Below are 24,317 nucleotides of genomic sequence, written 5' to 3'. Positions count from 1 at the left end.
AGGTTAACGGCTGTTCACGGTAATTTGCAGTCAACACCGAAAACTGCCATGAATTGTCAGAAATTGACGTGGCAGTTGTCCCCCCATGACCCCCCTCCTCCTAATTCTAGGGGAGGCTTTAACATGTAAATGAAAATGCTGTGAGCTATACAAACGCAAATCAGTGTTACAGGGGGAGGTTTCGCCTTTAGCAAGACAGAGCCACATTTCACAGACTTGATGCACAGAAGAAGTGATGTGATGGCATTGTCAGAAATCTTGAAGGTTGATTGCCATGACAAAAGCATCATGGCCAGAAGTTTCATCAACAAGTCTCCTGGTTTTTCACTTGTGGACTGATCACTTCGTAAAATGTGTTATTTAGTTAGAAGTTATAAATTTACTGAAGGCTGTGGCTGGAAATAATTGGGGTGCAGATAGACAATCATTATTAAACATATATAAGGCTCTCATGAGATCAATAATACATTATGGCAGTTTTATTTATGGAGCAGCAGCTAAAACAACATTACAAAGAATAGATGGATTACAAAGTAGGGCTTTACGTATATGCACAGGAGCAGTGAAAACAACACCTATCAACGCTCTTTTAGTAGAGACTGGAGAAACTCCACTGGAATTCAGAAGAATGAAATTAGGTTTAGTATATTGGATGAAAATTAAAAGTAGTATGGATGAAAATGTAACTTCAACAATTTTACAAACTTGTTGGGAATAAAAGGACATGCCAAGAATGGTGTCTTAAAGGATAATTGGGAAATAAAGGAAATATAAAGGATATTTATAGATTAAGGAAAGCATTATTTATTTATTATTTATTATCTTCAGAATACAAAATTAACAAATAGAATTTAATAGATGTAAAACAGTGTTGCTACACACTCATTAACAGTAGGTGGCGGTATGCACCTTAAAGTTGCTTGCGATCCGCCATGATAGAGAAGAAGAAGAAAAAAGAAGAAGAAGAAGAAAAAAAACGTGCTGAGCGCTCCGCTACTGTGTGTTCATGTCCTCTTCTGAGCCTGAAGATGAAATAAAACCACAACTGCTGGTAAGTGATCAATGGCTGGACGACGTCTCGCGTTCAACTCGCCTTCAACTTGCAAGAACAAGCTTTATTAAAGTGTATTTTTTGTGATTCACAGTAAGCAGGACGCCGTCTTCACAACTCGGAGACAAATTGCAGGCGCTATGAACCGAAGCAAGGGTAAGATTTAAAGAAAATGCTTTCATTCTGCGGTAAAAGGAAATAGATACGGATAGATACCGATCATAACTGTACATTTTGTTTTCACAGACTAATCTCGCCTCATAATGAGGCGGTGACCTCCTATTTGCTCTGAGCAATAACTACAAGTCCAGATTTACACAATGTTGATAAAGACGACATTGTGTGTAAGTGACTTGTTTTACTGTTTTCTCCTTCCTTGTTACTGTGACTTGCGTTTGATTTTTATTCATACCACTCTCATTTAATTGTTTTCCAGCCGCTTGTAAGACGTATTATGAGACGGTACGCAGGAGCTGAAGCTGCCAAGAGTTCAGCTCGAAGTCGAGCTAGAAGAAAGAGGGTAAGACTTTATTTGGTGACTATTTTTCAGGTGCATTGATAGATGTGTTGTGTCCATACGCAGTGCATCCCATCGCACAGTACTTATTATTATTATTATTTTTTTTTTTACAGCTGCTGGAATCGAGGCAGAGTGTGCAGGCGGATGAGGAAGTGGAACTCTGGAAGTCCACCACCGTCGACCTCATGTCTGGCGAAGAAGATGGCGTCGTTGGCGGAGTCTCCGGATGGATTGTACGGCCGCCGTCTTTTCGTAGGGTTGTGCGCAATTCTGTTCCCCCGTGAAAATCTGTTTCCCCCATGTCGGGAACGCGCTTTGCAGCCATTTTCCCGGCACTTCTAATTGATTTCTCGGTAAAACAACTCATATAATCATGTCAAGGTTGTAACAGTCAGTTTAATCGGCAGCTGTTTACAAAATTGTAAAATAAAAATAAATAAACCAGGTCTTCTTACGCTGTTTATTTTTATTTTACAATTTTGTAAACAGTTGCAGAATAAACTGAATGTTACAACCTCGACATGATTATAGCACTTCTTTTACCGAGAAATCAACTAGAAGCGCCGGGAAAACGGCTGCAAAGCGCATTCCCGACACAGGGGAAACAGATTTTCACGGGGGAACAGAATTGCGCACAACACCGGATTTCTCTGAACTCTGTGTGAAGCTGCAGTCCCGGTTAGAGGCGACGCCGAAGTACAGAGCCACGCACAGTAGGCGTCTGCACATCAGACCTGCCTCGGAAAGAACGCCGCCAGCATTTACCTACAACCCCGAGGAGGCAAACGGACAGTTCACGGAGTTGTAGTTTTTGGATACGCATGTGTGGGCAGATCCTCGCGTTGTATATAGTTGTTTGTTTTAATAAAGCTCTTTCTTTGCATAAACATCTTCCTGGCAAATGTTCATTTCCTGTATAAATTCATTCATGTCTTTGATGGTAGCCTAATAATAGTGTAGTAGTGTAGGATAACATGAATATACAGCATAATATATATATATATATATATATATATATATATAAATATATATACCAACCAATCACGAGTAAGAACATTCAAGCCTGGCCTGGCCACGTGTGGTTTTGCTGCCAATCAGGAGCGATTTTACTTGTTTGAAAATAGTGGTTTCAGCCAATACTGAGTAGGTTATTCAAGCCAGACCTGGCCAGCCGCGCGGGTTCGCTGCATTCATGTGCTAATTAGGGCCATTAGTACAGCTGATCGCTCTCCACATACGTCATAGTCCGGTTCCGACAATTTGTGGCACTGACAAACGGCGACAAGCGCGGGTTGCAAATTGTCGTTAACTGCCGAAAATCAGGGAGATCTGCGGTAGTTTACGGGGACGAAAATCTCACTTTTCATGCAGTGTCTCCCATTTCTCTCTAAGCTCTTGCAAAGCTACAGGTGGAATATCACGCATAGCTCTGTAGAGTATCCTAATGGACATTTTCCCAACTGCTCCAAACAGCACTTTCTCAAGAGGAGATATCTCAGTATTACTAATTAGGGTTGTGTTTTGCACTATATAGTGTCTTATTTGCAAGAAACGAAAGAAATCACGTCTGGGGATATTGTATTTCTCAACCATCTGATCAAATGACATTAAAAAGAATTATCAGAAAATAAATCTTTCAGGACGTTAATGCCAGAGATACCCCACTGTTTAAAGCCAGTGTCAAGCAGCCCCGGTTGGAAATCGGGATTGTTAAGAATAGGAGTGAAAACTGATGTTAGTTTGGACCTACCCTCAAGTCTACGCAATAGTCGCCATGCCTTAATTGTATTGAGCGTAACAGGGTTGTCACAGCACAGCCTGATAGTCCTAAAACTCTTAATAAACAAGAGGTCTCTCAGTGGATATTTTGATAGGGAGGTTTCAGCACCCAACCAAGTAGAAGTTTTATCATTTAAGATCCACTCATGAATAAATCGCATATGAGTACACAGCTGATACTTTCTGAAATTTGGTACGTCTAAACCTCCCTCAGTGCTTGGCAGCTGTAAAGTAGCTATCTTTAGCTTTGGTTTGCGTTTGCTCCATATAAAAGAACTAAGCCAGCCATTTAGTTTTTTCACAACTCCATTAGAAAATAAAACAGGGATCATTTGGATATGATAAAGTACTCTAGGCAATATGTTCATCTTAATGAGGGCTATGCGTCCTAACCAGGAGACGGGTAGGGAATTCCAGCGCTCCAAATCTTGTCTCACTTTCTCAAATAAGGGAACAAAATTAGCTTTATACATTTGCTTAAATGAAGGGGTTATAAATATACCTAAATAGGTAAAGCCTGTTGGAGACCACTTAAAGGGGAAAAAGGGGAGTGCTTTAGGTATTGAATTTAGACTCCCAATCGGCATGGCCTCAGATTTTGTCAAGTTAATTTTGTAACCAGAAAATTTGCTAAACAAATCAATAACATCAAGTAAAGCAGGTACTGATGTATCAGGACTTGAAACATAAATTAGGACATCATCCGCATAAAGGCTTATCTTATGATGTAACCCATCAATTTGCAGGCCTTGTATAGAGGGGGCTGCTCTAATGGCCTCTGCCAGTGGTTCAATAACCATGGCAAATAAGAGGGGAGATAAGGGGCATCCTTGCCTTGTTCCTCTATGTACTGGGAAGTTGTCTGATCTGACCCCATTTGCCATAATGGCAGCTTGAGGATAGCTATAGAGGACTTTGATCCATCTAATATAATCATCCACTAAGCCAAATTTAGACAAACAGTAGAATAGGTATGACCATTCAACTCGGTCAAAGGCCTTTTCTGCATCCAGAGAAAGCACTAGACCATCGACCTGAGCTTGCTGGAAAATCTGAATAATATTTAGAAGCCGCCTGACATTATTAGAAGAATTACATCCCTTTATGAAACCAGTTTGATCCTCTTTAATAATTTTGGGCAAGACACCTTCAAGGCGTGTGGCTAAAATTTTTGCCAATATCTTCCGGTTTACATTAAGAAGGGAAATGGGTCTGTAGGATGCACAAGACTCTGGGCATTTACCCTTTTTAAGAAGGACAGAGATATTCGCTTCTCTCAAAGTCCGGGGTAACTAAGTATTTGAGAATGCATCATTAAACATTCTGACTAGAGGATCTACTAATAGGCCTGAAAACTCTTTGTAAAATTCACTACTGAAACCGTCAGGGCCAGGAGCCTTTCCATTTTGTAGGTTCCTTATCGCGTTGACCACCTCTTTATTAGAAATAAGGGAGCTGAGAGCAGGTTTATTTTCTGCTGGTATAGTGGGCAAGCTGAGTTGGGCAAAGAACTTATCCATTAACAGATACGCATCACTTGGCTGTTCAGATGTATAGAGATTATGATAGAACACCTTAAATGTGTCATTTATAAGCTTGTTATCATATATACGGTTGCCCTGCGTGTCACAAAGGGCTGCAATAATTTGTGACTCTGCCCTGTTTTTTGTAAGGCGTGCTAGGTATCTCCCAGGCTTGTCTCCGTGTTCATAGAATTTCTGCTTAACAAGTCTAATTTTGAGCTCCTCATCTTGTGTTAAAAGATTATCTAGGGTCGTTCTGACTGCAGATATTTCTTTCAGAATAGTGGGAGATGGGGATTGGACATATGTGCCTTCTTTAGCTTTAAGCTCACCCATTAAAATGTTTTGCTTTTCTCTTTTTTGCCTTTTTTTACTGGCTGAGAAAGAAATGATCAGCCCTCTCGCATATGCTTTAGCAGTTTCCCACAATAAGGCAGGGTTATCTGTGGATTGAGTGTTAATGGAAAGAAAGTGTCTGAATTCAGTAGTAAAATAAGTAGAAAAAGTACTATCTTTAAGAATAGATGTGTTCAATCTCCAATATTTAACTCCACTACTTACCCCTTTGAGGGTAAGATCCAGTATGACATTGCATTGGTCAGAAATTGAAATACTGCCAATGGAGCAGGCCAGAACTCGGAGCAGAGAAAGCCCTGACAAGAAAAAATAATCAATTCTACTGTGACAGTATGAGGAGCAGAAAAAAAAGTGTATGCTTTATCTGCGGGGTGAGTCGTTTTCCAAACATCAGCTAGTCCTAACTCTTTACATATATTACTGAGTGCTTTGGTTTGTGGAGATAGAGGCATAGCTTTAGGGGGTAGTCTATTAATAAGTGGGTTTAGAATGCAACTAAAATCACCACCTACAATAGTAATATCTGACTTAATTACAGAAAAATCTAAGAATACCTTTGTTATGAAATCAGAGGGGTGTGCAGGAGGGTAATACACATTAAGAATAGAGATAACTGTACCTTGCAAAACACCCTTAACAATAACATATCTACCACTTTTATCCTTAATACAGTCCAGTAATGAAAATGGCAAGTTTCTTCTTACCAGTATAGCCACTCCTCTGCTACTTGAGGTGAACGATGAGAAGAACACCTGATTAAAACCTTCTCTTTGCAATTTCAAATGTTCTGCGTCATCCAGATGTGTTTCTTGTAAAAGAGCTATATCGATACGTTCTTTTTTCAAAAATGAAAGCACTTTTCTCTTTTTAACAGGATTATGGACCCCTCTTATATTCCATGTACATAGACGTAATTTATCACATGCCATACTGCCTGAATTTACCTTTTATACAGAAGGAGCATCTTGACATGAATCCCAAAGACATGACACCATACATGTACACACTGAGCCAAAAACAAACAAAAACAAAATAAAAGTAGTATTGTGAACAAGAACTATAATACAGAAAAAAAACACCTGAAGCCTAATGGCTTGAAGGGGATGTCCCTGCCACTTAACCTGCAGGGAGATCTTAACATCTTCCAAAGCAAGCTAAAAGAGCTTGCCATCCCATCCTCCATACTAAACAGTAGACCTATCATTAAACCACAACACTCCGTGGTGGTAACTAGTTAACACAACAACAAGAAAAAAAAAAACATACACTTCAGCCTGCTCACAGGGGCTATTGTGTGCTGCACAAAAGGGATATGCATCTGCATAGCAATCCAACAGGAGTTCACATACCATACGGAGCTCCTCAGGATCTGAGTCCGGACCATGTCCCTGGTTGCGCCTCAGTTCGCAGGCCGCGCCCCCCGGAGGATCTAGCCCGCGGACCGAGACGCAGCTACTCTGTACCTGTACGTCTTTGTTCCAATGACTGAACCAGCAATTCGGCGTCTTCTGGTGAATCAACCCTTTTCTGCTTTCCATCCACCGTCACCCTTAGAGTAGCCGGGTAGAGCAAAGCATAATCCACGTTCATCTTTTTTAGTCGGATCTTGGCACCATCAAACGCTTTACGCCTCCGAACCACTTCCGCCGAGTAATCATTGAAGAAGGAGACTTTTGGTTCCCTGGGTGTGTGTCCTTGTTCGGATTCGCGAGAGCCAAGCCGACGTGCAGCCTCCATGGCACGTTGTTTATCTTGAAAGTTGTGAAACCTCAGTATCAATGGTCTTGGACGCTGGTTCGGGCCGGGCTTCGGCGCCCAGGATCTATGAGCCCGGTCAAGCTTCACTCGGCTTGCTTTCAGCGATGTTTACTCTACGACGCCATCTTCTTCCCCCCGCGAAGTGCTCTGTTAGGAACATACGGGGTAATCAGAGCTCTGATATATGATGGAGCTTGATTATTAAGGGCTTTATACGTTAGAAGAAGAATTTTAAATTCTATTCTTGATTTAACAGGAAGCCAATGAAGGGAGAAATATGATCCCTCTTGTTGATTTTCATCAGAACTCTTGCTGCAGCATTTTGGATCAGCTGAAGACTTTGAACTGCATTTTGTGGACTTCCTGATAGTAAAGAATTACAATAGTCCAGCCTTGAAGTAACAAATGCCTGGACTAGTTTTTCAGCATCACTCCTGGACAGAATGTTTCTAATTTTGGCGATATTCCTGAGGTGAAAAAAGGAAACTCTGGAAACCTGTTTAATATGGGATTTAAATGACATGTCTTGGTCGAAAACAACACCAAGATTTTTTACTTTATTACCAGAGGCCAAGTTAATGCCATCCAGATTAAGTGATTGATTAAGAACTTTATTTTTTGAGGACTCTGGCCCAAAGATTACAACTTCGGTCTTGTCAGAATTTAGATGCAGGAAATTAAAAGTCATCCAGCTTTTGATGTCATCAAGACATCACTGCAGTCGAAGTAACTGATTGGATTCATCAGGATTTATGGATAAATATAGCTGAGTGTCATCAGCATAACAGTGGAAATTAATCCCATGCTGTCTGATAATTTTGCCAATCGGAAGCATACATATAGTAAAGAGAATTGGTCCAAGGACTGAACCCTGTGGTACTCCACAGGTGACCCTAGAGTTTGAGGAAGATTTATTATTAACATGAACAAACTGGAATATGTCCGATAGATAAGATTTAAACCAGCCTAATGCTTTCCCCTTAATCCCTACAGTATGCTCAAGTCTTTGTAGGAGAATATTGTGATCAACTGTATCAAATGCAGCACTGAGATCTAACAGGACAAGTACATACACAAGTCCATTATCTGAGGCCATGAGAATATCATTGGTGACCTTCACCAGAGCTGCTTCAGTGCTATGATGAGCTCTGAAGCCTGACTGAAACTCCTCAAGTAGGTCATTACTTTGTAAATGTTCACATAGTTGATTAGCAACTACTTTCTCAAGAATTTTAGATAAGAAAAGAAGATTAGATATAGGTCTGTAATTTACTAACTCATCTTGATCAAAAGAAGGTTTCTTAAGTAAAGGTTTAATAACAGCTACTTTAAAAGCCTGTGGTACATGTCCATTTACTAAGGATAGATTAATCATGTCTAAAATAGTGCCACTGATCAAAGGGAATATGTCCTTAAACAACTTGGTTGGGATTGGGTCTAACATACAGGTAGAAGGTTTAGATGAAGCTAAAATTTTAGCTCAGAAAGCTCTACTGCTTCTAAACAAATCAGGCACCGCGCAGGTTCTAAAGGTTCCTCCAACGCTGCCTCACTTAGTGAGGACGAGGTAATCATGTTTGGGAGGATGCCAATTATTTTATTTTTAATGGCATCAATTTTATTTATGAAGAATCCCATAAAATCATTACTACTAAGAGCTAAGGAAATGGATGGATCAACGGAGCTGTGGCTCTGGGTAAGTTTGGCAACTGTACTGAAGAGAAATCTAGGATTATTTTTGTTCTCAATTAATGATGAAAAATATGCTGCTCTAACTCTGCGAAGGGTCTTGTTATACAACAATAGACTGTCCCTCCAGATTAGGTAGGATTCCTCTTGGTGTGTAGAGCGCTATTTTCTCTCCAATTTACTAACATTGTGCTTCAATGAACGCAGCTCTGAATTAAACCAGGGAGCCAGCTTCCTGTGAATAATCACCTTCTTTTTCAAGGGAGCTACATTATCTAATGCAGAACGCAATGAAAAAGTCACACCGTTAACAAAGACATCTATTTGTGATTGGGGAGAAACAACATTGCTGCTATCTGCAGGGTATTATTGCAATACTGACGATATTAAAAAGGGGACAGACTCTTTAAAGTTTGATGCAGCATTGTCCGATAAAGATCTACTATAATGAAACCCTCTTTTGGGGGCGGAGAACTCAGTTAGATTAAACTGAAATGTTATTTAAAAAATGATCAGATAGGACAGGGTTGTGAGAGAATACTGTTAATTCTTCACAATCAATGCCATATGTCAGAACAAGGTCTAAAGTATGGAGCCAAGAGTGCGTTGGTTAATGCACATTTTGAGCAAAAACAATTGAATCTAGGATAGTTTTAAAGGCTACGCTAAGGTTATCACATTTTGTGTCAACATGAATGTTAAAATCACCGACTATAATAACCTTGTCAGTGTTTATCACCAAATCAGATGAGAAGTCTGCCTGTTTTCCCCCCTTGTCCAGTTCCTCTGCCTTCCTGAACTTGCTACCTGGCCTGCCACCTTGGATTCCCCGGCTTTGACCTTCTGCTTGTCTGACACTAATTACAAGGATTGCCCTCACCTCTGACTGACCTTCCAGATCTGACCACTGCCTGCCTGACCAAGAGAACCACTAAATAAAGTCAACCTAACCTTGCCAACTGCTCAGTCTCTGCGTCCATCCATACCTAAAGTGTGACAAACAATGTGATTATCAGTTCACTTAACACAAACAATGGGGCTATAATAGCCTTAAACCAAATTAACAATGATGCCCCTTAGAAATAGGTCTGACCCGATACCAGTAATCTGATGAGAGCCAGAATAAAGGCTAAACAAATGAAAGACCACTATGTTATGAAAAGACACAACCAATAACCTATACTTCAAAACCCCTTAGAGGAGAAACTTGTAACTTAAACTTTGCATCAAATTAGAGAAATTAACATAAGATAATTCATAAGTAAAAGATACAAAAACTAATTAAGATACTTCAAAGGTGAATATGAGTAAAGAATGTCCTTCTGTCTTCCTTCTTCCACCTGGTGGATTAAAGGTGGTGGCTTATACAACCCACTTGTTGCTCCCACAAAGGCTGGCAGTTGTCCACTTCAACTCACAGGGTAGACTGCCTGTGACCCACTACAGTGACCAGGTGGGGATAATTCTAGTGTGTGTGTTCTGGTTCTGTGTAAAAATTACAGGAGAAGAGAGGAAGAAAATCATCTCTTCAGCACACAGGGTGGCTACCTAAAACCCACAAGGTTGGTTCTCCACAAACCTCCATGGTACATGGTCTAACGCAGGGTTGACACTGAATGTGGTGCAGATACGGTTCTGGAGCCGTAGGGAACCCAAATCTGTAAAAATCATACACTCACATCAGTCACGTGCAGTTCAGGTCCAGTTACCAGGACAGTGTGGCACTTTACATAAGAAGGAAGTTTGACTAGACACCGGATCAAGCTCTCGAAAACTGGAAAGGTTGGGCGCTAGACAGGAGAAAGTTCCGGGGACTTTCAGAAAAAAAATCACCCTTACTAACTTACGATAACTTGACAAGAGTAAACAAAGCATTACCACAGAAACAGGATATTGATCTTTTTTTTTTTTTTTGCAGCTCTTTTTTGCACGCATTTTATTGACAGTGAGCTGACAGGAAGAGGGGGGAAGACATGCGGCAAAGGGCGTGGGTCAGAGTCGAACCCAGGTCGACCGCGTCGAGGACTAAAGGCCTCCATACATGGGTCGCGCTACCCGCTGCGCCACCAGCGCACCAATATTGATCAATTATGAGGAACAGCAACAGGAAGGACTAAGTGAACTTCTGTTCTCACGAGTGGCCATTCCACAGCTGGGACCCCAGCTAGCTGCTGTTTCCCTAGTAGCAGTGTGAGTGGGGGTTGACCCGGCACTGGATCAGAACTGTAACCCGCACCGTAGTCAGTGTGAGCCCCGGGTTAAGGCTGCTACATACTCCACGAGAAATGAGACATTTCTTTTCACTCGCACAGTGAATGACGTCATTTTGTTCTCCCAGCCCCATCTTTGAGAGTCTCCCTGCATGTTCTGGACGCATCAGTGGCAGTTCTACACCAAATTTAGCAGAGGGGCCAGTGTTTTTTCATGTGGTCACAGAACAAAACTTTGGGAAAAAAAGCTAAACAGGTCAGTAATTAATATATTAAAGGTATACTATGCAACCGGCGTTGATTTTCCAGCGAGGCTCCCCCCAGAGGGCGAAAGTAAAAGTGCACTGTCGTAAAGATGCTCAGCTGTTCTGGTTTCTCCGTCAAGCCAGGCGCGGTTGTTTTGAGCTTAGCAGACAGGCGAACGCAACGAAAAGTGGAAAAAACGGCAGTACAAACAATGACTAACACAGTGAAAGTATGAACATGCACACAGAGAGAGAGAAACCATTCCAATGCAGTGTTTCCCCTAGGAATTTGGGACGACCGGCGGAGCGGGGGGGGTGGGGGGGGAGACAAACTTTGAGCGGCTCAGCGGCGCAGAGCGGGGGGAATTTGGCAAACTTTGCGCCGCTGTGCGGGGGGGGGGAGAGACAAAGTTTGGGGGGGGGAGACAAACTTTGCGCCGCTGAGCGGCTGAGCGGAGCGGGGGAGACAAACATCAGCCTTGCAGCCTTCTATGTTCACCCGTGTACGACTCCTCTCTCTGTCCAGAGCCCTTTTCCTCTTTCTTGCCTGCTCCAACATGGGCTTTCGCTGTTTTCTCGCTGGTTCCGCCATGATAACTGCACAAATATTGCCACTGCGCTACCAACGAGCACACCTTTCACTGCGGGCGTGTAGCAGTTCTGGCTGTAAAGCAAGACCGACTCTCGCGATGCACACGAGACTACTGAGCCTGTGACTGCGGGCCGAATGCTCCTGCAATTGCAAGTGCGGTATTTCCCCCACAGACCACCAGGGCGGCCGAGAAAACCTTAGTTCAACCTGAAATGACTCATTTAATCATCCAAAACGGTATGGAACATATTAATTAACTGAAAAATGTTGCATAGTATGCCTTTAAGGAAACCAAAGAGCCAATTGTGGCTCTGGAACTTCAGGTTTCAGACTAAGTGAGTTGACTAAATGTTCTTGCTGTGAAAAACAGGAAACAGCCAAACATTAATCGCAATCATCAGGAAGGTCTCCAGTGTTTTGAAATACAGGGCCAAGTTCAATGAGAGTCTATTTATCCTTATGTCACCCAGCCCACAGACTGTTTTCTCTCCTGCCCTCCGGCAGGTGTTTCAGGTGCCTCCGGACCAGAACTAGCAGACTAAAGAACAGCTTTTTCCCCAGAGCTGTCTCTTTATTGAACTCTAACCCTCACTGACAGACTCTCCTCTCCCTCCTCACACCTACCTCCATTTTGTTATTGTGTTATTTACTAGACTGTAATGTTCACCTGCACTGCTGACTGTTACTATAGTAACAACTGTTTACATGCATCCTGCACTACTAACTATGACTGAATATTGATTTGCACTGCTGACTGTTTATTCACAGTACCAATTGTATACATATACATCTGCAATACCGTACTTTAACTGTAATATGCAATTACCTTCCACTACACTTTAATTTGAATAGCTTCTGTCCAAACTTTATTTATTCATTTTATAGTAATAGCTACCTGTATATCATGCTCACAATTCTGCCTATAGTAATAGCCATCTGTACATATATTCATAGTACATGTAAACTCTGTTATAATAATATGTATATTATGCTATTGTACATATCTGTAAAACTCTTTTTTTAGCAATATCCACCTGTATATTATATTCAGTACATATCGAGCTGTAAATCTAGTTCACAATACTAGTTATCTATATATACATATCTGTGAAATTCTATTTATAGTAATATCCACCTGTATACTATATTCTGTACATATCCAGCTGTAAATTTAGTTCACAATACTAGTTATCTATATATTATACTCATAGGACAAATCTATAAGTAAAATTCTGTCCATAATAGTATCCATCCATCCATTTTCCAAACCGCTTCTCCCTCATGGGGTCGCGGGGGGTGCTGGTGCCTATCTCCAGCGTTCACTGGGCGAGAGGCGGGGTTCACCCTGGACAGGTCGCCAGTCTGTCGCAGGGCAACACAGAGAGACAAACAACCATTCACACACACACTTACACCTAAGGACAATTTGGAGAAGCCAATTAACCTAACAGTCATGTTTTTGGTCTGTGGGAGGAAGCCGGAGTACCCGGAGAGAACCCATGCATGCACAGGGAGAACATGCAAACTCCATGCAGAAAGACCCAGGGGTGTACTCGAACCCAGGACCTTCTTGCTGCAAGGCAACAGCGCTACCCACTGCACCACTGTGCAGCCCTTCCATAATAGTATACATCTCTATATTTATTGAGTAATAACCCATGTCCTGTACATATGGAACCATTGTTTATCCTGCACTTGCTGCTATTGCACTTCTGGTTAGACCTAAACTGCATTTCGTTGCCTTGTACCTGTACCTGTTTAATGACAATAAAGTGGAATCTAATCTAATCTAATCTAATCTAATCTAATCTAATCTGTGAGGCACTTTAAACATTTCTGAATCCTCATAGCTAAACACTAATCACTCTTTGTTGGAGAGGATTCATTCAATCTACCATAATCTCATTTCTGGGAATGAGATTATGGTAAATTGACCAATCACTTATATATAAGTGTAAGACATTTATTTAAAATCATGTCTTTAGTACAGGGGCTAGGACCAGTTCTGAAGGGGCACTGGCCCCTGTTTGCCCCTGTCTAGAACTGCCTCTGGTCCGACTACTTTACTGTGATTGGAAAGGGTTTGATAGGTGTGTTTAGTTCGGAGAAGTGGAAATGTTTCAACAACTTCAGTCTCACAGTCCCGCATTTCATCTCTGGTCTTAAGTGGTTGAACACTCCAATTCTGCTCACTTGCAGCATTTACTCTATAAATCATCCAAGTCGGGCAGTCCCGCCCTCGTAGCATCGCACATCCCTGATTTTCGCAGTCTTTACAAATAGCAGCAGAACAAACCTATTTCTGCTTCTCAACCTTTAGCTCTCCACATGCACAACTCTCTGTGTGTGGAGAGCTAAAGAGAGAGATTACATTTTTCCAAAATAGTAGGGTTGGGGTAATATGGGCCAAACGGCTTTGGGTTGCACCACTGGCACAAATCACCCCGACTTGTAATTGTTTAAAAAAATATATTTTATTGAGACTGTACTCTGCATTTATTTTTGTACTAAAACTTATGTGATTCTAATTTTGACCATTACAGTCATCAAGTGACAAGGTTGGTTCTTCTACCATTTGGGCTACATATCACACTGTCCCCCACCATCCTACACAAAAGGCCAAACAGGGTGGAAGTGTAATGCTTTGCAACCTGGAGAGGGACAAGGTGTGAAGTGCCTCCTTTAGATTTAAAGAGATAGCACCAAAATAAGTTGCTCTCAGACAAACCTCAGAACAGGTCAGAATCAGAATCAAGTTTATTGCCAAGTAGGTTTGCACTTACAAGGAATTTGACTTGGTGTTGATAGTGCAGACAAAAAATAAAAATACAATAAAATTAAAATAAAATGTATATATATAAAGAAGCTATATACACACTCAGTAAACTGTGCGTAAATGTAACGCAGAAGCTTGGAAGTCGTGAACGGGGGAGAGAGACAGTGTCCAGTAGGTGTAAAATAGGTGGAATGTGGAGCTACAACAATGAGAAATTCAGACCAAAGCATTGCAGTTCCACATTATATAGACTTCAAATGAATAAATTTAAATGTGAAAATTATGAATTTAAAAACATTTTTCTTTCTCTTTTAAGAAAACTGCCCTTTGAGAAGCTATTGTGGCACAATAGGCTTGTGGAATATTGGCTGTTGGCATTGTAATATAACTTTAAATAAACCTTAAACGAGTAATCTTGTGCTGAATTTGTCTAGCTTTTATATGGAATCACAGTTTGTCAGGGTTCTGCGGGCTGCGCCCGATCAGGGTGCAATCCTTTTCCTCCCTCTCCCTTCACAGGTGGCCTTGATGAGCGGGGAGGCGTGCTGTGGCAGATGTTCGGCCTTAAGCGGCGCTGGGTTGGACTATTTAAGCGGATGGCAGCCAGCACAACGATGCCAGAGTGTTAACCTAGTGTAAGCCTCAGTCGGCCACTGTCTGATGACAGCTCACCTACCTGTCGTTAACTTTGTTCTCCCTAGTGATGTTACGTGATATACCGAGGCTTCGAGGCATGTCGAGTAATGGAGGGGGCGTTTCCGTAAAGCGCGTATCAAAGCTTGCTTCATTTAGGGGAGGAGCTGAAAACGATGACGTCTGAAGCCTCGCTGCCCGGCTGTACCACGTGACTGCTTCGGGAAGTGGCTCAGATTTTGGCGTGGGGTTTGACAGCTTTAGAAACCCCACAGCAGTGTTTCCCGCAGCACTATGTTGGTGAGGCGGCCGCCTCGCCAAACTCACACTACCGCCTCGCCAACATTCCAAAAAAAACCAAAAAACTAACTCGATATGCTTGCATGTTTATTTGACGTTAACACACATTTTTTTTGTTGTTGCTTTCTCGCCTGCATATAGTGAATGGCAGGGAAAAACAGGCAAAAAAACATGGATACTTTGAAGCGAGAAGCGACTTCACCGACGCCCCCAACCACCCTTGCTTGTTGTGCAAATAAAGACAGGTAACAGACAGGTATTTATTCCTTTTTAAGCAGCCACCAGAAAACAAGAGCTGGATGAAGCTCTAGTCTCCATGATAGTGAAGGATACCCAGCCTTTCACTATTGTGGATGACGTTGGATTCAGGACAGAGGCAACCATAAGCAGGCTGGAGAACCCTCTGGAGTACTGGGCTAATCATCGGTCACTGTACCCTAATCTGTACAAACTTTGTTTATTTATTTATGCACCCCGGCATCATCTGTGCCATGTGAGCGTGTCTTTTCAAAGGCTGGAGAAGTAGTGTCAAAAAAGAGAAAACGTTTGAAACCAAAAACTGTGGAGAAATTATTGTTTCTTAATAAAAATGCATGAAATCATCCAAGTTACACAAGCATTAGCCTATTCACTACCCCCTGCCTAGTTCCACAAGCACTTTCATTGTCCTCTGCCTGATTAAGCCCATGCCATTTTTCTAGAGTCACAGAAAAACATTATTACACAACATGCCATATCACATGACACTACTATTTTGGGAATAATTACACACAGAGAATGCATTCAAACAATATTTTATTATACACATATGTGTATACATAATTTATGTAGACAAATGATTTCGTCCTACACCTTTTGTGAAGTCATTCCCAAGAGCCATAATAGACAAAAAAATCAATGCATCACACGTGTTAAGATCCAGCTGGCTGTGATTATACACCTGGCCAGTAGGTGGTGTCGTGTGCACATGAAGCTCTGAGAAATGAACCCTTTCTCGAACCAGTTGGCTCAAGTGGTTCAATTCCTCATGAGGCTTCATCTCACCATCACTAGTTCTCCCTGTGTCCCAGGTTACCTCAAGCCTTGGATGCCGTCCTAAACGCTCTCAAAGCTCAAGCACCCGTCGCTCGATTGCTCCAGATCCTTCCCTCCGATTGCAGCTGGCAGTCGGTCCTGGATTCCTCCGAACCACGTCAGCCGGACTCGACCCACTCTCGCCCAGCACGCCAGCCTGCCTTCTCGTCCTCTGTTCTCCGAACGCCCGTAGAGCCCGTAGACCACTCCCCTTGGCTGAGTCTCTCAGCTGATCTCGGTAAGAGATACAAGATGGCGCTGCACAGGCAGCAGCCAGTCACATCGGCGGTATCCCTTCTTTTCCTACTTTCTCCTTTTTATTGTGTTTTCTGGATTGCTTGTATATTTTTGAATACCGGATCGGGCATTCTGAGCCTAGATGCCCTGAAGAAACCAACTTTTGGGACTCTAGTGATTATATTTTTGTTACTTTCGGCACATTTCGATGCCGCGAGTGGAGATCCCTTTGTCCGCAACTCCGAGCGTCCCTTGATCTACACGAGGAACCAGCTTCTAGGACTACGTGACTCCTCGCGCTGCGGCCCCGTTCATCACCACGCTGAGAAACTATACATCCCCGCAGAAATACGGAGGAGGCGGAGAGGATGTCGGGGCGGAAGGACGAAACGGAGGAAAGGTTATTTACCATCGGTTGTCACGGGAAACGTTAGATCTTTACGGAACAAGACCGAGGAACTCACAGCACTAACCCGTTTCCAGAGTAAGTACAGAGACGCTAGCATTATGTGCTTCACGGAGACGTGGTTAGATGGATCTGTCCCGGACTCAGTGATCTCCACGGACGGCTTTAAACTAATCCGCGCGGACAGAACTTTTGCGGGGAGCGGAAAAAAGAGAGGGGGAGGGCTGGCGGTGTTTGTGAATGAGAGGTGGTGTAACGCGGCGCATGTTCACGTGAAGCAGCAGATATGCTGCTCGGATGTTGAACTTCTCGCAGTGAGTTTAAGACCTTATTACTTGCCGAGAGAGTTCGGCCACGTGATCATGCTCTGTGTTTACATCCCTCCCTCCGCGGACGCCGCCGCCGCGTGTGAGCGGATCCACGCCGCTGTAAACAATCTGCAAACACAGCACCCCCGCACTCTCCTGCTGATCACAGGGGATTTCAACCATGCCTCCCTCCGTTCCACCCTCCCCACGCTCACCCAGTATGTCACGTGTAAAACAAGGGACAATAAAACGCTGGACCTTTTTTATGCAAATGTTAAGGACGCTTACACCTCCGCCCCCCTCCCCCCTCTGGGACGCTCAGACCACAACCTCGTCTATCTGCTCCCCCATTACATTCCACTGGTGAGGAGACAAAAGGCACAGAAGAAGTCAGTGAAAGTTTGGTCAGACGAAGCCAGTGAGAGACTGAAGGACTGTTTCAGAACCACAGACTGGAGCATGTTCCAAAGCTCTCATGGAGAGGACATCAACAGCCTGACTGAATGCATCACTGACTACATGAACTTCTGTGTGGAGAGCATTGTGCCAACACGACGGCTACGATGCTTTCCAAACAACCCCCGCTGGGTGACCCCTGAGCTGAAAGTCCTCCTGAACCAGAAGAAGAGGGCTTTCTACTCAGGGGACAGAGAGGAGCAGCGTAGAGTCCAGCGGGAGCTCCAGTGGAAGATCAGGGCAGCAAAAAAGGATTATGGCAAGAAGATGGAGGAGCAGCTGGCACAGAACAACGTCAGGGATGTGTGGAGAGGTCTGAAGAACATCTCCGGCTTCGGGCAGAGGACCAGCAGGGCTGCAGACGGAGACACCAAGTCTGCAGATGAGTTGAACACATTCTTCACTCGGTTCGACTCCCCCCACACTGGCCCCCTCCTTGCCCTCAACTCTCCACACGTCTCCAACCACCAGCGCTCCAGAGACCTACCATCCCTACCACCGCCACTCCGATCAACGACCGACCCATCCACACCTTCAGCCCTACCTTCCTCCCCCCTCACAGTCACACCAATGCAGGTGAGAGGTCAGCTGATGAGGCTGAAACAGAGGAAAGCCTCAGGACCGGACGGCATCCCCCCAGGCTGCTGAGGACCTGTGCAGATGAGCTCTGTGAGGTCCTCAGCTACATCTACAACCTGAGCCTCAGCCTGGGGGTGGTGCCCACCCTGTGGAAGACCTCCTGTGTGGTACCGGTTCCCAAAACACCGCACGCCAGGGAACCGGCCGACTTCAGACCAGTCTCCCTGACCTCCCACCTGATGAAGACCATGGAGCGCCTCATCCTAGCTCACCTGCGCACTGTGGTGAGCCCCACCCTGGACCCGCTGCAGTTTGCCTACCAGCCCAACATCGGAGTAGAGGATGCCATCATCTACCTGCTGCAGCGGGCGCTCACCCACCTTGAGACCACCGGGAGCGCTGTGAGAGTCATGTTCTTCGACTTCTCCAGCGCTTTCAACACCATCAGACCGGTGCTACTGAGGGGGAAGCTGGAGGACGCTGGGGTGGACAAACATCTGGCTGACTGGACCATGGACTACCTCACTAACCGCCCTCAGTACGTGTGGCTGCACGGCTGTCAGTCAGAGGTGGCACTCTGCAGCACCGGGGCCCCCCAGGGCACCGTCCTGTCTCCGTTTCTCTTCACCCTCTACACCTCGGACTTCACCTACAACACGGACAGCTGCCACCTTCAGAGGTTCTCTGACGACTCAGCCATCGTGGGCTGTGTGTCTGAGGGAAACGAGCTGGAGTACCGGTCGGTCATCATGGACTTTGTGGACTGGTGTGAGAAAAACCATCTGTGCTTAAACACCAGTAAGACCAAGGAGATGGTGATGGACTTCAGGAGAAGACCCCCACCTCACTCACCTGTGAACATCCAGGGGCAGGACATAGAAACTGTGGAGAGTTTCAAATACCTGGGTGTTCACGTCAACAATAAGCTGGACTGGACTCATAACACAGACGCTCTGTATAAGAAGGGCCAGAGCCGGCTCCACCTCCTCAGGAGGCTGAGGTCCTTTGGAGTGAGCAGACCTCTGCTAAAAACTTTCTATGACTCTGTGGTGGCCTCAGCCCTACTCTACGCTGTCGTCTGCTGGGCCACTGGCAGTGCAGAGCGGGACAGAAAGAGACTGAACAAGCTGGTGAGGAAGGCCACTTCTGTCCTGGGCTGCACTCTGGACTCGGTGGAGGAAGTGGCTGAGAGGAGGGTGTTGTCCAAGTTCACATCCATCATGGACAACACCTTCCACCCCCTGCACCAGACTGTAGAGGAGCTGAGCAGCTCCTTTAGTGACAGACCTAGACTTCCTGTCTGTAAAAAGGAGCGCTACCGCAGGTCATTCATTCCTGCTGCTATCAGATTTTACAATGCTGCACTGTAACTGCAACTGTGACCATAACTGTAATAATTAATGTGCAATAACCAAGGTGCAATAATCTATTTAATACACTGTACTACAACACGTGCAATAATCCTGATGTAGTGACTTCTGCTGCTATCATCACCTGAACATAAGTCAGTACACATGTATGTATGTATGTATGTACAAATGTATACAATGTATATGCACGTATATACGCGTAGGTGCGTATGTAAGTAGGCGCATAGATATATGTATATATTTAAGTATATAGATATGTTTATATATATATATATATATATATATATATATATATAGACCACTAAGAATGTAAATGAGACATTTACATTCCTATTTCCTTTTTTGTATTTTTTTGGTATTCTTTCTGATCCATTGTATATATGAAGATTCACTGTATATAACTGAATGCACCTTCCCTACTCTGCACCTTCTTGTATGAGCCGATGTGACGAGTGAATTTCTCCATTGTGAGATCAATAAAGACTATCTTATCTTATCTTATCTTATCTTAAGAGCGCACCGGTGGATTCGCTTCACGAATCCATCGTTCTGATTTAACACTTTCCTCTCGTTCCAGAGGCCCGATTCCCCATCGCCTCCTGTGAACCAGACGTTCCTTCGCTCCCAGCCGTCTCTCGAGCCCCTGCGTTTTCCGATCTAGGCGGATTAATTATTTGCCTTAGAAATAAACTGTTGGAACTCTGACTTGTTCTCCTGAGTGTTCCTGCATGTGGGTGAGACACCTGAAAAGCATGACACAGTTTCTGGGTTTAAAATAACCATATTTTACTTTAATAATCAATGCAACAATATAAAGGTGGCAAGTTGTGCCACAAGAAAACGTTTTTTCCCAGAAAGCTGTTTCTGATTTTCTATATTTCAGATCCAGGGTGATTGTTTCCAGGGATGTGCCACATCTTGAAATATATGTACATATTTTAGGAAGCATTACTGACATGGTCTCGCTGTAAAATCACTTTGGCTGAAAACTTGCATAAGGGATAAGGAAGAGGTAAGATACAGCATGTCAAAGTGAACCTTAAAGAAAAACATCATTGTGGCCTTCATGCATCTCACAGTGTGATAGATTACATCATTTTGTGCTCAAGTGTGAGTCACCAGAATTGACAAGGACATCAGGAGAGGTGCAAAAAAGTTTTTAGAAAAAACTGAGTGAAAATCTGGTTGCCTCTGATTTAAGCCTGTTTGCTATCACTTTTACCCCATATGTATGATTCCTTGTGGGACTGTCCTGCATTGTGATGTTTTATCTAGATGTTGCTGGCAGAAATTGTTTTAGAAATGATCTCAGCCTTTATCACTGTTTGGGTGTCCCAACTTCTCCACATTGACAATCCGGCCTTGAAACTGCCCCCTGGCACACCACTGCTTTTCTGGAAAGGCTTCTGCCTTTGAGAAAAGGAATGTGCAAGAGGTGTACAATTGCCCTGCAGCCATACAGAGACTGAGCTGCCTTTAAATTATGTTACTCTAATCAAAGGATTGTGACTTTCCCACAGTACCATGGAAACCTGCTCACCGTGTGATCATAAGAAATTCTGTTTATACGTCTGCGTTTGCAGAAAAAACTGCCAATGTATGCTTCACATAGGACCAATCCTTTCTGATTAACATAAAATATCATGCTCTGTAAGTGCTTTTTGTGGAACAAAATAATTTAACAAGTTTTTGAACATGTGGTGCATCCATTCTCATTACCCAGACTTCTTGTCTCTGTAGTCTCTCTGACAAATAAAGGTTCAATATGCAAGCTAAAAACAGCCACATAGTCAAACCTTAAGTTAGACCTAACTTTAAACCCGTGTATTGTTGAGAAACAATGGATTTCCATGTAATAATTGTTTATCAAAGAATTTTAATTCAAACTCATTTTGGTAGTTCTCTTTGGAGACTATATATATATATATATAAAATTTATTTATCAGCATGTAAATAATAAATACAGATTCAATTCAATTCAATTTTATTTATATAGCACCAAATCATGAAACATGTCATCTCAAGGCAAGGCATCTCAAGTCAAAATCAATCATTTTACACAGATTGGTCAAAAATGTCCTATATAAGGAAACCAGTTGATTGCATCAAAGTCCCGACAAGCAGCATTCACTCCTGGGGAAGCGTAGAGCTACAGGGAGAGTCATCTGCATTGTACATGGCTTTGCTGCAATCCCTCATACTGAGCAAGCATGAAGCGACAGTGGGAAGAAAAACTCCCCATTAACGGGAAGGAAAAACCTCCAGCAGAACCAGAACCAGGCTCAGTGTGAACGGTCATCTGCCTCGACCGACTGGGGGTTACAGAAGACAGAGCAGAGACACAACAAGACAGACAAAAACAACAAAACTCTGTCTGTATTTGTTGTCCCCAAAATGCATGCATAAAAATAATAATAATAATAATAATAATAATAATAATAATAATAATAATAATAGAACATCATTGATCTCACAATGAAGAAATTCACTCATGCATCTTAACCCATCCCCTTGGGGAGCAGTGGGCTGCCACTGTGCGGCGCCTGGGGAGCAATCTGGGGTTAAGGGTCTTGCTCAGGGACCCAGAGTGCTAACCTGACAACAGCCAGCTGCATGTATCGCTCCGCCTAGCTCCACTCACATACATCTGGGACACGGCTCATTGAAAGTGATTTCCCCAACCAAATTTTTGGTCTGGCCAATCAGGACGCAGGGCGGGTGTTTCATGGATGTGACGTAGTGGAGAAGTTACCGTGAGATTCCAACAACAATGGCGGCTCGCATCGAGGAAGCAAGCGTTAGCATTGATGCTGCTATTTGTTCCGTGTTGTCCAATCTACCTAATATTGTTTCATTAAAAGAACATCAGAGAACGCCTCTGAAGGCTTTTGTTGCTGGAAACCATGTTTTCGCCCTTCTCCCGACCGCATTTGGCAAGTTTTGTTTTCTGGATAACCCCGGAGCGGTTAGCGGTTAGCACGAACCATGTTAGGAGGCCTTTAGTCCTCAACGCGGTCGGCCCGGGATCGACTCCGACCCGCGGCGCTTTGCCGCCTGTCTTCCCCCCTCTTCCTGTCAGCTCACTGTCAATAAAACGCCACTAGAGCCGCAAACACATAAAAAAAAATAAAGTTTTGTTTTTTCCTGCGTCGCTCTCATCAGCGTCACGGGTTAGCTTCGGTGTGAGTGGTTGAAATAGCACGTCGATAAAGATGACAGACAAGTGGCTTATCCAATCATATGCAAGGAGTTTTGATAAGGCCCAGCCTTCAATAAAGGACATTCCTATGGAGATGTCCCAGATGGATGTGAGTGGAGCTAGGCGGAGCGACATGCAGCTGGCTGTTGTCAGGTTAGCAGAGTGCAGGCCGTGGGTATGAAACCGGGTACTTACAACCTTCTCAGAGCACAAGCACACTGCTCTAACCACTAGGCCACCACTCCCCATGTTTTAAATGTCAGATGCTGTTTGCACCAAAAGTAAAGCTCTAACAGAATTTAACAGGCTGCAGGATCTCCAGGGAACTACAATACATAATCAAACTCCTGGGGAGCCTGACATTTTCTAATAAACCTGTAATGCATTTTAACTTTTTATAGTTATTTATCATTAATTTATTTGTTTATTTATTTTTGCAATTTTTCTGAGCCTTGAGGTGAATTTACTGGGTCAGTTACTTCTGGGATGATTGTTTGCTATCTGCAACACTTTCTTCTTCCAAGTAGACTTTTGTTTAGATTGACCGACTTTAGATAAAATGTAAGTGTCCTTGCAACATTTTTAAAATGAATGAGCAACAACTGCTGCTTATTCAAAGGTCATTGCTGATACTTCTCTACCTCCGCATTGTACTAACACATTGACATTATAGGCAGCAGTTGGTAAACTGCAAATACTCTTGCTTTCATAGCAGTCCTCACACTGATGGGGAGTTACAAAACGCATCTGAATAACAGCACCTAACTGCTATGTCCCTACTAAATCTAATTAAAGTAGAACAAATGTACTTAGTTTTTCCTATGAATATATGTCAGAAAGAGAGAGAATCAGGTCTGTATCCACAATGGCGATATGGTGAAATGCTCCCATGTTCCCATATGTTTACAACTCTATAGAATTGTAAGACAGAGAGAGTCATAAAACAGTTTCATTACAGCACATTCTGTATGACAGAATGTATGATTTCTGTGTTTCAGGTTCTTGGTAAATCCAAGCTGTCAGCATATCACAATGCATGCCGTTTATATTTTTTGTTCTTCCAAAACCAAACATGTTCAAACATTTTCATTCTGTTACTGCTAACTCTCCGGAAGTTTATTAGGAAATTGTAATTTTGATTTTAGCCAGGCTTACAGAAATTGTACAGTAGGTGACGTTAGATTCTGCTGGGAATTAGGAAAAATCACAATCATTGTTTAAGTTGGTCATCCAGAAATATTTTGCACTTTCCTCA

This window comes from Fundulus heteroclitus, unplaced genomic scaffold (assembly GCF_011125445.2).
Source record: "Fundulus heteroclitus isolate FHET01 unplaced genomic scaffold, MU-UCD_Fhet_4.1 scaffold_28, whole genome shotgun sequence".
NCBI lineage: Eukaryota > Metazoa > Chordata > Actinopteri > Cyprinodontiformes > Fundulidae > Fundulus > Fundulus heteroclitus.
Note: the sequence above shows the minus strand (reverse complement) of the source record.